At 35.3% G+C, this 15,034-nt stretch overlaps 1 protein-coding gene across 4 annotated transcripts in view; it reads left to right on the top strand.

Annotated features, from left to right (window-relative positions):
* Window positions 1-15,034, top strand: part of L1TD1 (LINE1 type transposase domain containing 1) — a 39,004-nt gene that overhangs the window by 5,175 nt on the left and 18,795 nt on the right. For 3 of the 4 annotated variants that reach the window (XM_031945267.1, XM_031945268.1, XM_031945266.1), the window contains exon 2: window positions 2,991-3,059. The gene's annotated coding sequence lies outside the window, so the exon portion shown is untranslated. The other variant, XM_031945269.1, reaches the window with a different exon arrangement.

Here is a 15,034-nt window from a genome sequence, read left to right as displayed (position 1 = left end):
CTTGTTCATTTAAAAAAAAAGTTTTTTCTATGAGTTTTTTTTTTTTAGATTTTTTTTTCCTTATTCTTTTCTTTGTTCAATTCTCCCTTTCTGCCTATTCTAGACTTTTCTACTTTGATTCATGGCCTTTATTTTGTTCTTCTTTATTCTCTGTATTTTTCACTAACTAGAAATGTTAAGTTACTTATGTTTTGTTCTTTCTTTAACAGTTTCTGTTACTATCTTGTAAAGTTTGCTCCAACCCTCTTTTTAATTTAATGCCTCACTCAGCAAAGTATCAATTCTTCAAAATTGTAGGAAAGATATTGCCCCATGATAGGATCCTTTCTATGTTTCTAATCATACAGTTTATTATTGACTTTTCCCCCCTTTTTGGACATTTCTCTCACATTTTTCTCAAAATCTTGCCCATGGGTGGATGCCTCTTTTGGGTTTTTCAATTGTCCCCAGGACCACTGTTTCCCTTTTTTTCTGAGGCAATCTGAGTGGTCTCTTTAAGCATTAAATCTCTGCTGATAATACCTACTGTAAGGTCCTCATCTCCTTTATAGAATATCTTTATTGCAGAATTCATCAGTGAAACACCATTTCTGCACTGAAACAAGATTTTCCTCTCTCTCTCCCTCCACCTTTGCCTATATGCTCTTTTCTTCCTGAAAAACTACAAGAGTTAATTTGCCTTCATTGTGTAATTCTAGAGAAATTGAGGCAAGATAGAGATTAGAGAGTTTTTAATATTTTATTTGAAAGGGAGAGATCGTGCTGGGGGCATGCTGCCCCCCAGGGCTGATGTCCAAAGCATCCAGCCCCTAATGTGCTTCCCAGGAAGTATATATACACACATGACTCAAGTACAGGGATAGACCGAGGCAGGAGTGGAGTCAGAGCACTGAGAGCAGGAACGGACTATCAGACCGGTTCTGACAGGGTGAGGGGAGGCACCGGACATTCCGATAAATTGGGATGGGGAAAAACACCCAATATTCTGAGGATGTCTAAGCTAGAAGGTCTTTCTCCTTATCTGGATCATCATGATTAGGAGGGAGAGGTGGTGTTACAGGATTGAGCAGAACAATTAGGAGCTGAGGCAGAACAATTCAGGGAAACCAAGACAGGACAATTTAGGGAAACTGAGTCAGGACAATTTAGGGAAACTGAGTCAGGACAATTAGGGAAACCGAGTCAGGACAATTAAAGGGAACTGTGGCACAACAATTGTTATATACCTTTGACTTGATTAGGGCTCATCTCCTATTCTCTTCTGAGTTTTTACTCCCATTTCTCTTTTAATACATTCTCACTTTATATAAAAAATGTATGAATCATTACAGTTCTACAAAAAACGACTGTTTCACCTGTAGGTGGATAGATATAGATGAAAGGTCCAGTCAGTGATGTTTTAAGCCTGTGTCTCTACCATCACTTTTATTTGATGTTTTTCTTTCATCCCTATCTCCTTTGTAAGAAAGAAGTCTTAATAATCTCTCTGTTGTTTTGTTGTTGTTGTCCTTTTGTTGTTGTATCCCTGTACCTTTCCTGCATTTCTGTTACCTGAGGTATTTGTGAAGCAAACAAACTCTTCAGATCAGCTTTTCTTTCAAAGAATGTTTCACTCACTGTTTTATTATTGAATGTCTTGTCTTTTTTCACTGATGATTACATTCTTTTTTCTTTCTTTAAAAAATTAATAATAGCTTTTTATTTTCAAAATACATACAAAGATAGTTTTCAGCATTTATCCTTGCAAAATCTTGTGTGCCAAATTTTGGAATTGTGTTCCTGTTTGAAATATATTCTGTTCCTTCCTATACTTTCTAGTGGGAACAGAATGTTATTCAAATTTCTTTTCCTTTATATCTGAAGTCTTTTCTCCTGGTCACTTGCAAAATTTGTTGTTTCTAAATCGTGGTTTTAAATTTGTTAATTTTAAGCACAACAAACGAGATAACATCAAAAGTCAAACATACAGCACCCTCAAAACTTTCATGTGCTATAGCTGGGAGGACTCTAAGAACAAAAATCATAATTTCTAGAAGGGGCCTTAGAATAAAAATCATCATAATTGGCAACGATTTATTTTCAAATATATTTTAGTAGACTAAGATATTGCCAACTGCTAATTAATTTAAAAAGCAAAAAGAAAATAGATTTTTCATAGGAGATCAATAGTTTATTCCAGTTTAATATATGTTAACTCAGTGGTATTTCTTTAAAAAAAACTTACATCCTCAGCCACCCAGCTAAAAAGAAGATGGTGAAAGAACTATATTTTTTTGTCTAGCTACCCTTCACTTCCCATCCAAACCCTAAACACTTGCACACCAAAAGAAATGAAATTCCATGTAGTTTCTTTCTTTCTTTTTTTGGGGGGTAAAGATTGTTATTGACATTGCTCTTAATGTTAATAAATATACCATATTTTTTGCCTCAAAAAAGGCATGACACACAGAGAACATATAAGAGAGAAGCCTTATGTTTTGAAATTATTGTATCAGAAAAATACATTTACTTTGTAACAGTAATCCAAAAAACCTAAAACTGGAAAAAGGCATATAGACCATAGGAAGATGTTTCTTTAGAACCAAAAATGTAGTATTGTGAAAGGTCCTTACTGTATGTCTGGCTTTCTATGTACCATTCAGTAGGGAAAATTGGAGGTGGCTGAGAGCTTAGAATACAGAATTTCCCACCTAAAAGTTGTTTTCCCTCTGAATTTCACATTTTTGAAGTAGAAATAGAAGCCGCAATATTAGACAGCCTTTAGAACACACAATGTCAGAGATCAAAGTGGCCTTACAATGTCAAAAATGGGGGTGCTATGTAAATATTCAGGCCTGGAACACAAAACATATTTCTGGAAGGAGGTTGCTTGGTGAGGTGCTCAGTGGGCCAAAGTATGGGGAAGAACCAGGTAATTTAAAAAACAAAAAGCCATTATATTTGGGGGAAGAGTTTAATTGTTCCTAACAATATATTTTATATCAACACAGAGGTGATGCTTTGAATGAAAATCCAGGTCTTCAAACAACCTGACCATTGTGGAAGGTGACAGGCGCCAGGTCAGTTTTTCATTTTCCTGAAAACAAAAAGGAATAAAAAATAACAAAACAAAGTCTTGTGGCCACTGCTGTCTCTTAATCAGGTAAGACAGTTATTACTATTCCATAAGGGGAAAAAAGCCAGAAAAGAAAAGCTGGTCCCCTGCGGTTCCCTCTGGTCCCCTCTGGTAAGGATGGTATTATTGATATTCCTCTTTTAATTATCTGTTTATTTGCTGAAGCAATTGATGTTTTGTGACTTGACTAGGGTCACACAGCTAGTAAGTGTTAGGTGTCTGAGGCAGGATTTGAACTTAAGTCCTCTTGCCATTAGGATCAGTGCTCTATCCATTACATCATCTAGCTGTCTCAATATATTTGGTGTAAAGAGAAGCTGTTAAGTCCTAGAAATGAAAAGGAATAGGTTGTGTACTTTAAAGGCATTATAATGATAGGGCAGGAAGCTTGCTGAAATCAATAGAACTGAAAGAGTTTAAGATATAAACGGCCTCCTTTAGATCTTAGGAAGTTGTGGTCTGAAAGACTAGAATTTTAGGTCTGGAAGTGTTCTTCAAACCTATTATGTCTGATCTTCATGATGATTTTGGGGAAAGATTTTTAAAGGGAGGCAGAGAGCATAGAAAAATGGGTTTTGCTAGATAGGATGGAAGTCATATCTCTGAATGTCAGAACTTGGGTTGGACAGAGAAGCAGATTAGATCTGGAAAAGCACTTAGAACTGACATTTTCAGGACTTCCTTAAAGGAAAATTCTAACCTAGAATTTGGAACTGGATGAGGCTGTAGAAGTTGCAATGTCAGTATTAGGAGGAATTAGAACAGAGAGACTAGGAAATGTTCAGAGGATAAGAATGGAAATGGTCAGGACAATGTGCCCTTTTAGCATATTGAATGGAGAAGAGAATAAGAAAGTTAGAACACTTGAAAGAAGAGATATCAGAAGAAGGAGAGCCCTTATGATAGATACAAAGATCAGTCGACTTGTAGTGTCCAAATACCATAAAATAAAGACACTAATATTTCTTATAATGCCAGGTTCTAAGAGTTCTCTTCAATCTGACATCTCTTCTTCTAAGTGCTCTGACCAAATTCTCTCTTTCATTTTCTTCTCCATGACTACTCCTAGGCCTGACACTCTGCAGGCTATAATCCCAATGCTTCTTACAATTTTCATTCTCAACCTCTAAACACCTCCTATTAGCTCTGATTTAGTCCCTCTCAACACTACCATTAGAGCTTCTACAGCTTCATCCAGCTACAAATGCCATAGTTGGGAGGGCTTTGAAAAATAAATCATCTACTTCAGAAAGGGCCATAGAATGAAAAGATCACAACTGTTAAGGATTTATAGTCATATATATTCTTAGTGGGCCAAAATAGTTAATTTTAAAAACAAAAGGAAAATTTATTTGTAGGATAAGATCAACAATTTATTTCAGTTTAATATATTTTACCCCAGATATGGTGAAAATACTCTCAATTTTTTGATTAGTTAAAAAATCCTGGAAAAACAATTCAATGAAATTCCTTCTTTGGTGAAGACTTACTATTAATAATAACAAATTTAGGATATTTTTGGCTACATAAAGAGAACTTATAAGGGAGAACTTTTTTTGGTGAACCAAAATATCAGTAAGACACATGAAAATTGTAATAATAATCCTAAAACCAAAAATTGGGGGGGGAAATTAATGGCTTTAGAACCAAAAATGTTGAATCTATGAAGGTTCATATGCTAGGAAGCATGGTAAATATCTGGGTTTCCAGGTACCATTCAAAGGAGAAAGTTGGAGGTGACTGAGAGTGTAGGATATAGAATTTCCTAACTAGGAGATAATTCCCTTCTCTGAATGTCTCAATTTGGAGAGGAAAGTGAATATCCGATCAGGAAGGGTATTTTTAACCTAGAATGTTTTGGCTTGAAGGAAATTTGAATCCAGAATCCTGAGCTAGATGAGACTGTAGAAGCTCTAATGTTAGTGTTGAAAGGTACTAGATCAGAGTTAATGAGAGGTGTTTAGAGGTTGAAAATGGAAATTGTAAGAAACATTGGATTATAGCCTTCAGAGTGTCAGGCCTAGGAGTAGTCATGGAGAAGAGAATAAAAAAGAGAATTTGGAGAGCAGTTAGAAGAAGGGATGTCAGATGGAAGAGAACTCTTAGAACCTAGCATATAAGAAATAGACGTGCCCTTAATACCTTGGAATGTAATTAGTAGGGAGGTGTTCAAGAAGATAAAATCATCAGGCCTGGAATGTCTTAAGAATACACTAAGCTAGAAGGTTTTATTTTATTATACATTCTCAGTTGACCAAAATGTTGGCCAGTTTAAATGAAATTAAAAAACAAGAAGAAAGTACTTTTTTTCTATGGGATTAATAAGTTTTTTCCATTTTAATTTATATTATACTTACTTAAAACAAACAAAAAACCCACAAGGCACATCTTCAACCACACCAACAAATGGGTATGTTGGAAGTATGATCTATTAACCCTAAATCTAAAACGAAAGCCCTCAAACCACAGAAAAGACCAAAACAGTTTAAGAAATGCAATTCCATGCAGTTTCTTTTTTTTCAAATAAAGACTGACTTTTTTATTAAAGCTTTTTATTTACAAAACATATGCATGGGTAATTTTTCAACACTGACCTTACAAAACCTTGTGTTCCAAATTTTCTCCTCCTTCCCCTCACTCTCTCTCCTAGATGGCAGGTAATCCAATACATGTTAGATATGTCAAAATATGTTAAATCCAATATATGTATACATATCCATGCAGTTATCTTGCTGCACAAGAAAAATCGGATCAAGAAGGAAAAAAAACGAGAAAGAAAACAAAATCCAAGCAAACAAAAGCAGAAAGAGTGGAAATACCATGTTGTGGTCCACACTCAGTTGCCACAGTCCTGTCTTTGGGTGTAGATGACTCTCTTCTTCACTGAACAATTGGAAGGTTTGAATCATCTCATTGTTAAAAAGAGCCACATCCATAAGAATTGATCACTGTATAGTCTTGTTGCCGTGTATAATGATCTCCTGGTTCTGCTCATTTAATCACTTAGCATCAGTTCATGAAGTCTCTCCAGGCCTCTCTGAAATCATCCTGTTGGTTGTTTTTACAGAACAATAATATTCCATAACATTCATATACCATAACTTACTCAGCCATTCTCCAATTGATGGGCATTCACTCATTTTCCAGTTTCTTGCCACTACAAAGAGGGCTGCCACAGATATTTTTGCACATGTGGGTCCCTCTCCGCCCTTTAAGATCTCTTTGGGATATAAGCCCAGTAGAAACACTGCTGGATCAAAGGGTATGCACAGTTTCATAACTTTTTGAGCATACATCTAAGGGAGGGTGTGGGGGGAAGGAGGGGAAAAATTGGAACAAAAGGTTTGGCAATTGTCAATGCTGTAAAATTACCCATGCATATAACTTGTAAATAAAAAGCTATTTAAAATAAATAAATAAATAAAATTAAAAAAAAAAAAAAACCTTTTTGAGCATAGTTCCAAATTGCTCTCCAGAATGGCTTGATCTGTTCACAATTCCACCAACAATGTATTAGTGTCCCAGTTTTCCCATATCCCTTCCAACATTCGTCATCTTAGCCAATCTGAGAGATGTCACTACACATATCTCAGTGTATCTCAGAGTTGTCTTAATTTGCATTTCTCTGATCAATAGTGATTTAGAGCACCTTTTTATATGATTATAAATGGATTTAATTTCTTCATCTGAAAATTGTGTGTTCATATCCTTTTACTATTTATCAATTGCAGAATGGTTTGAATTTTTATAAATTTGAGTCAGTTCTTTATATATTTAGAAATGAGGCCTTCATCAGAACCCTTACTTATAAAAACGTTTGCTCAATTTATTGCTTCCCTTCTAATCTTGTCTGCATTAATTTTGTTTGTACAAAAACTTTTTAACTTAATATAATCATAATTATCTATTTGGTGTTCAGTAATGAGTTTCAGTTCTTCTTTGGTCACAAATTCCTTCCTCCACAGATCTTAGAGGTAAACTATCCTATGATCTTCTAATTTGCTTATAATATCACTCTTTATGTCTAAATCATGGACCCATTTCAAGCTTATCTTGGCATATGGTGTTAGGTGTGGGTCAATGCTTTGTTTCTGCCATATTAGTTTCCAATTTTCCCAGCAGGTTTTGTCAAATACTGAGTTCTTATCCCAAAAGCTGGGATATTTGAGTTTGTCAAACACCATTTTGCCATAGTTATTGACTCTTTTGTCCTGTGGACCTAACCTGTTCCACTAATCAACTACTCTATTTCTTAGCCAGTAGGTTTTTGATGACCACTGTTTTATAATACTGTTTTAGGTCTAGCACAGTTGGGCCACCTTCATTAGCATTTTTTTCATTAATTCCCTTGAAATTCTTGACCTTTTGTTCTTCCAGATGAACTTTGTTATAAATTTTTCTAGAACTGTAAAATAATTGAGCCAAATCTGATGAGAATAACATTCGTACAATGCCCATTTCCCTTTCTTACCCTCAATTATGGTAGGTCTTTGCCTCTTCATGAGATGTAAGTTCCCTCATTTTACCTCCATGTTCCTCTTTTTCCAGTACAATGCCCTTTCTGCCTCTTGTTATTTTTTCATATTAGCATAATAAAATCAAATTATATCCACACTCTCTAAGTATACCCATAACAGAAATATGGTTCTCAAGAGTTCTTTTCTTTTTACCTTTTTATGCTTTTCTTGTGTTCTCTATTTGGAGATCATTTTTTTTTTTTTGCTCAGCTCAAGCAGGTCTTTTCATCAGAAATAGATGAAATTCACCTGTATCACTGAATGTCCATTTTCTTCCTTGAAAGATAATGCTAATTTTAATTGGATAGCTTATTCTTGACTGTAATCCAAATTTCTTTGCCTTTCAGAATATTTTTTTCAAGGCACTTTGATCTTTTAAGGTGGAAGTTGCTAGGTTCTGGGTTATCCTTATTGTGTCCCCTTGGTATTTAATTTGTTTCTTTTTGGATGCTTGTAATATTTTTTCCTTGGTCCAATACTCCTGAAATTTAGCCATGATATTCCTTGGGGTTTTAAATTTGGAGTCTTAGAAGGTGTTTGGTGAATTCTTTCAATAGCTATTTTACCTTCTGATTCTAGAACATCAGGGCATTTTTCTTTTATGGTTTCCTGAAGGATAATATTTAGGGTCTTTTTTTTATCATGACTTTCAGGAAGTTCAAAAATAGTTAAAATTGTTTCTTCTAGATCTGATTTCCAGGTCAGTTGTTTTTTCCAGGAAGTATTTCATATTTTCTTCTATTTTTTTCATTTTTTGGTTCTGTTTGACTGATTCTTATAGTCTTATTGAGTCTTTCACATTCATTTGTTCAGAAATTCTGTTTTTCAATGAATAGGTATCTTTTTCATTTCTATTTTGTAAGGAGTTATATGCTTTTCCCATTTCATCAAATCTATTTTTAAGGCTTTTTCTTCAGATAATTTCTGTTTTTCCTTTTCCATACCCTCTTGCAAAGATCTTATTTTCTTTCAACATTTTTCTTCTAACTCTCTTTTAAGATCCTTTATGCCATCTTTGAAGAAGACCCTGTGAAATGGGGACCAGCTCATATTTTCCCTTTGCGGCTTCATCTGGAGTTAATTTGCCTTTGGGAACCTCAGGGTTTGAGATCTGTTCTCTTTCTCCATAAAAGTTGTCTGTGGTCAAAGTTATTTTTACTTTTTTGCTCATTTTTTAAAGGTTGATTTCTGCTTTTTGGGCAAAAGAGTGACAGCATCTTTAGTTTGCCCTGTGTGTGGCGTTTTTGACTGACTTCCTGGTGCTGGGTAGGCGTGGCTAGGTGCCTAGTTCTTCTGGGGTTCAGTGGCTTACAATTTGCCTTTTGTATTGGCTTTTGGATGTCTTGCAGCAAATCTAGTAAGCCACTCAACTGCAATCAGGACACAGTAGCGTAAGAGGCTCACAGAAGGTTCCCCAGTGTGTGGATGCAGCAATGCTCTGACTCCCTGCCCCAGCTCCTTGTCCCGTCTCCCTGTGCTGTGGTCTGGGCTCACACACTGTCCCCTTGCCCAATTGAAACAGACCTGTTCTGAAGATCTTCCAAGGTATCTTCTTCTGGGAATGTGCTATACTCCAAATATTCGTGGGTTCTGTCACCTCAAAAAAAGTTTAGAGGCTTAATCTGCTGTTGGTTTGAGAGAAAGGTCAGAGGAGGTCACAGAAAGCCATGTCTGCTCTCATCCTTCTTGGCCTAGGCTTATATTTTCTTACTATTAATGACAATCAATATAGTCTATTGGGCAAATAAACAAGATTTAATGCAGTAGATCTTAGTGGATTATGCTTGAGAATCATTATATTGAACAATATGCAATTTTTTTTTAAAAGAAAAGAAACTTCCTAGTCTATAGCAGTGTGCTGCCTTCAAATAAACTATGTCAGGGCTGGGAAAGTCCTTAAAACATTGAATGTTTTGTATTTGCAAATATATTTGAAAAATGAATTTTGGAAGCAGCTGAGACCTTTGCTGTTGTTCAGTCGTTCAGTCCTCTTAGACTCTTTGTGACCTCATGGACCATAGTACAACAGATATTTCTATCCTCCACTATACATTCTCTATCCATCTCATCCTCCACCAATCTCTTTTCCTTTTGCCTTTCCTTTCCCAAAATCAGTGTTTTCCAATGAATCCTGTTTTCTCATCCTGTGGCCAAAATATTTAAGCTTCAGCTTTGGTATTTGACGTTCTAGTGAATAATATGGGTTAATTTCTTTAGATATTGATTAATTTGATTTCCTTGCTGTCCAAGGGACTCTGAAAAGTCTTTGCCAAGAAAACTACATTCAAAAGCCTTGATTCTGCAGTGCTCAGATTTCCTTATAGTCCAACTTTCACAGCTATATATCACTACTAGAAAAACCACAGTTTGATTATATGAACCTTTGTGGACAAGGTGATATCTCTGATTTTTAATATTGCTGTCCAGATTTGTCATAGTTTTTCTTCCAAAGAACAAGCCCCTTTTAATTTCATGGCTATAATTGCCATCTATAGTGCTCTTTGAGCCTAAGAATATAAAATCGGACACAACTACTATTTCTTATATTCGTAATTGTCTCCATTTTCCTTAATAGTATGTTACAATCTGAGGGACTCATCTTCTGGTGTCATATCTTTTATAATTTTAATATGTTCCATGGGGTTTTCCTGGCAAAGATACTGGAATGTTTTGCCATCTCCATTTCTAGTAGATCACCTTTTATAAGAACTCTGCACTATGACCTGTCCATCTTGGGTAACTTTACATGGCATAGCTCATAGTTTCATTGAGTTATGCAAGCTCCTTTGCCAGGACAAGGCAGTGGTTCGGTAAGGGGGGATAGGCTATAGATTAGATTATAGACTGTCTTAACATTATATATAATAGGTAAGTCTTGCCTTATATAGATCAAAAGAAGGCTTTTCTTCAAAAGAAGGACCTCTTGGGAGGTCCTCAGAATACTGAATATCAGACTTTCCAGGGACCATTCAAAGGAGAAAGTTGCAGGTAACTGTGTGCTTAGAATACAGAATTTCTTGCCAAGGCAGTAAGTCCCTTCTCTAAATGTTCCAATTTTGAGTGGAAAGTGAAGACAGAACATTAAATCAGTGAGGGTAATTAGAATCTAAACTTTCTGAGCTTGGTGGAATTTCAAATCAAGGAACATTTGCTAAATATGTTTGTAGAAGCTGGAATGTCAGTGTTTAGTGGGACTAAAACAGAAAAAGGGAGATATTCTTGGGCTGAAAATGGAAATTGTCATAAGCAGGAGAATTTTAGCACACAGGATTTTAGATTTTGGAGTAGCCATGGAGAGGAGAATGAGAGAGGTCCTTGAACACTTCAAAGAAGGCATGTCAGAGTGATGAGAGTCCTTAGAATATAAAATATCAGATCTTTGTTCTAAAAACTACTATATTTAATACTAAAAGCTCTTTGAGAACATAATCATTTTCTCTGAAAGTGTCCTTCAAATGAAAACTATCCCAAAGACAGAGATTTGTTTTCATATATATGTGGCTAACTAATAGCTGGGTCTAGGTAACTTAAAAAATAAGGAAGATTTTTTCATAGGGGGTCACTCATTTATTTCCATTTAAGTGGTGATGGGTTTTTTTTTTAAATCACATCTTCAACCACCATGCCAAAAAGATTTGGTTAGAGTGCTTCTGTTTTTTGGTGAGCCAACAAACTTCCTTAAATCCTTCAAAATTTTTGCAACCAAATTTGCAAAAAATTTTGCAACCAAAAAAAATGCCATTTCTATAGTTCTTTCTTTGGTCAATGATTTTTGATATTATTATTAAAGATAATGCATATGGCATATTTTTAAATAAAAAGTGCCATATGTTTCAATATCAGTATATCAGTAACACCTATGTACATTGTAATGATAATCAAATTAAAAATGAAAATATAAACTTTGTAGATCCTAGGGTTTTGTGGTTTTAGAACCAAAAATGTCATCTTGTAATATTCTTAGAATACTGAATTTTTGCTCTTCCAGGTATGACTTAATGAAAAATTTGGGACAGAATTTCCTAACTAGGAGTTAAATCTTGCCTCTGAATTTCAATGTTGGGAAAGACTATATCAGAGAGAGGGAAATATTCAGGGGCCGAGAAAGGAAATTGTCAAAAGCAGTAATATTTTAGCTCAGTGTGTCAGAATTGGGAGTAGACATGGAGAGGAGAATGAGAGGTCAGAAAGTACTTAAAAGAAGTGACATAGGAACAGAGGAAGCCTTTAGAACACACAAACATGCAAAAAAACCCAGGACAGAGTGTCCTACAAAATGCCATATTTAATACCTGGAAGGGCTCTAAAGACATAAATCATCTGCTCTAGAAGGGGTCTTAGAATGGAAAATATTGCAACTCTCAAAGATTTATTTTCAAATATATTCTTATTGGGTCCAAATATGGGCATTACTGGTCATTTAAAAATAAAAGGTAGATTTTTCATTTTGAGATCATTCATTTTTTTCTAATTTAATTTATATTATACATTGGTGATGCTTAAAAAACATCCCACATCTTCACTCTTAGTTCCAAATCTCACTAAAATGAGGGTATTATCTATTTGTTTTGGCTATTCCCCCCCCCCCCATCTAAACACCAAAACATATGCCATTCTCTGCAGGTCCTTCTTTTGTAAAGATTGCTAATAATTACTACAAATGATAATAAATGCAGAGTATTTTTGGAAAACAACAATAAAGCCTAGAGTGTTAATTGCCTAGGATTCATTAGAGCATACATTTGTTTCACAATCAGTATACCAGTAAGACTTATTTGCATTTAAAATAATATAATTAATTAAGAAATAACTCTTTGTGTCACAGAATATTTTGACTATTTGGAACCAAAAATCATGTGCTGGAATGTCTTTAGAACACTGAGTGTCTGGGCTTCCAAGTACATTTTAAGAGGGAAAGTTGGAGGTGGCTGAGAACTCACAATAGTATTTTGGAGTTATGTTCTGTCTTGGAATGTACCAATGTGAAACAAAATGTGAAAAACCAGACTATGGTATCAGGAATGGCATTTAGGACATAGAATTCGAATGAGGTTTCTAGATATGGTTTTAGAAACCAGAATTTCAGTTTTAAAAGGCATTAGAACACAGAAAAGGAGATATGTTCAGGACTGAGAATGAAATTGTCAGGATTGAATTTTAGTGAATAAATTGTCAGCTTGGGCATTGCTATGAAGAAGATAATGAGAGAGTTAAAACACTCACAAGAAGGAATATCAGAGAAAGGAGATCTCTTAGAAGACAAAAAGTCAGAACTTGAGTGTTTTAAAAACTTCCCTTGGGAAAAAAATATATAGATCACAGAAGAGTGTGACCTTAGAACCAAAAATGTCATGTTTTGGAGACATTCTTAGAACACTGAATTTTCTGCCTTCCATATAGTCAAGAGCTTATACTACAGAATTTTCTAGTTAGGAGTTAAGTCCTGCTTCTGAATGACACAAAGTGAAGCCAGTCTATTAGAAGTAAAACCTAATACTTAGGTATTAAAGGACATTAGAGCTTAGGATATTAGGCTATTAGAGCTTAAAGGACATTTGCAATCTGGGATTTGGAGCTGGATGAAAGCTGCAATGTCAGAATTATGAGGGATTAAAATATATAGATTGGGAAATGTTTTGAGGTTGAGAATGGAAATTGTCAGAAGCAGAGGAATTTTAAAACAGGACTTGTAGTAGCCATAGAGAAGAGAATAAGAATAAATAGAAACACTGAGGGATATCAGAAATAGGGCAGATATGTAATACAGGACCAGGACTGGAGTTAGGAAGACCTGAGTTCAAATGTAGCTTCAGATACTTACTAGCTGTTTGATCCTGGAGAAGTCACTTAACCCTGTTTGCCTCAGTTTCCTCATCTGTAAAATGAGCTAGAAATGGCAAACCGCTTCAGTATCTTTGCTAAGAAAACTCCAGATTGGGTCACAAAAAGATGGACATGACTGAAATGATTCAACAATAACAACAAAATATCATAGTGAAGAAATCTGTTAGAACACAAAAGGTTAGAACTTGGAATGTAATAAAAATTATCTCAGGTGATAGCTGAAAAGGATCTGGCAATATAAATCTTCAGCTTTGGTAGAGACCTTAGAATGAGAAATAACATAAATGGCAAATATTTATTTTCATGTATATTCTTAATGGGGCAAAACTTTGACTTAATATGACTTAGCCCATTGTTGATGTCTTTAAAAAATCTTATCTCCTCAGCCAAAAGAGTATGATGAAAGTACTCTTAATTTTTTAAGTTCCAATAGAACTCCAAAGGCACATTGAAAACAAAAGAATCCCATGCATTTTTCATTAATAGAGTGTTTTGATCTTAATAATTATCATAACTAGTATATTTTTACAGAAAAATAAGGTGTCATGTTCCTAGTTTTAAAGGGATACCACTTTTGCTTTTAAATCATTGAATTATTTAAGTACATATGTAAAGATATTAAAAAATCGGAAAAAAGGAAACAAACCTCCTTCATTATAGCAGGGTGAGGCCTTCCAACATAAAAATGTTAGCACTGGGAGGTTCCTTACAACATTGAGTATCTGAATTTTGAATTTCCCTTTAAAAGAGAAGGTCTGAGGAAAGAGAAAGACTGGAATATAGCATGCTAGAGCAATATGGATTATGAATGTCAGATATTAGTGATATAAACTGAGATCTTTTGGGGGGGGAAATGATATGAAATATGTCCCCTTTAATCTGTGGGGAAAGGGTGATTTGGGGTCTCAAGCTCTCCCCTGGGAGGAGCACACCTTTCCCAGATAGCACCCTTCCCAAGATAAGTAATCTCATTCAATTGAAGATCTCGGCCAGAGGCTTAATCACCATCCTCTCTTGAATTGGAGATTAGTCCCTAGAACTGCTCCTAGCTAGGGAGGGGAGGATGGGGGGGCCTGGGGCCTAGGCAAACCCCAGTAAAGCCTCAGATGGCTAATAAAAGACAATTCTGACCCCTGAATCTTTGCCAAATTCCTAATCAGGTGTTGACCTGCTAAGAAAGCTATCTTCTTAATGGACTGTTTTCTTAGTGCACCTTTGTTAATTCCTAAACAGGATCTACCCACTAAGAAGGCTATCTTTTTAGCACTCTTTTTTCTTAAATGTAAATAAAACCCTTTTTACCACAGACTTCGGGTTTGCAAATTCTTTGGCAAGGGGTCTGTACATTGACCAGAGGGGATCTCTTACCCTCAATTCTCGTACCTCATCATAAGAATCTTCACAGATATTATAATATCAGAATCGGGATGTCACTTGGAATAGGTATTCTCTGTGTTGTATAGAATTTCCAAGTCAACATGGGCCACCAGAGCCTGTCCTACGACTTTGGAAGGTACCTTAGAAGATAGCAAGTGAGAGATATTCAGAGCCTGAGAAA

The sequence above is a fragment of the Sarcophilus harrisii genome, chromosome X (genome assembly GCF_902635505.1).
Source record: "Sarcophilus harrisii chromosome X, mSarHar1.11, whole genome shotgun sequence".
Classification (NCBI taxonomy): Eukaryota; Metazoa; Chordata; class Mammalia; order Dasyuromorphia; family Dasyuridae; genus Sarcophilus; species Sarcophilus harrisii.
This window is presented reverse-complemented; position numbering and strand designations above follow the sequence as displayed.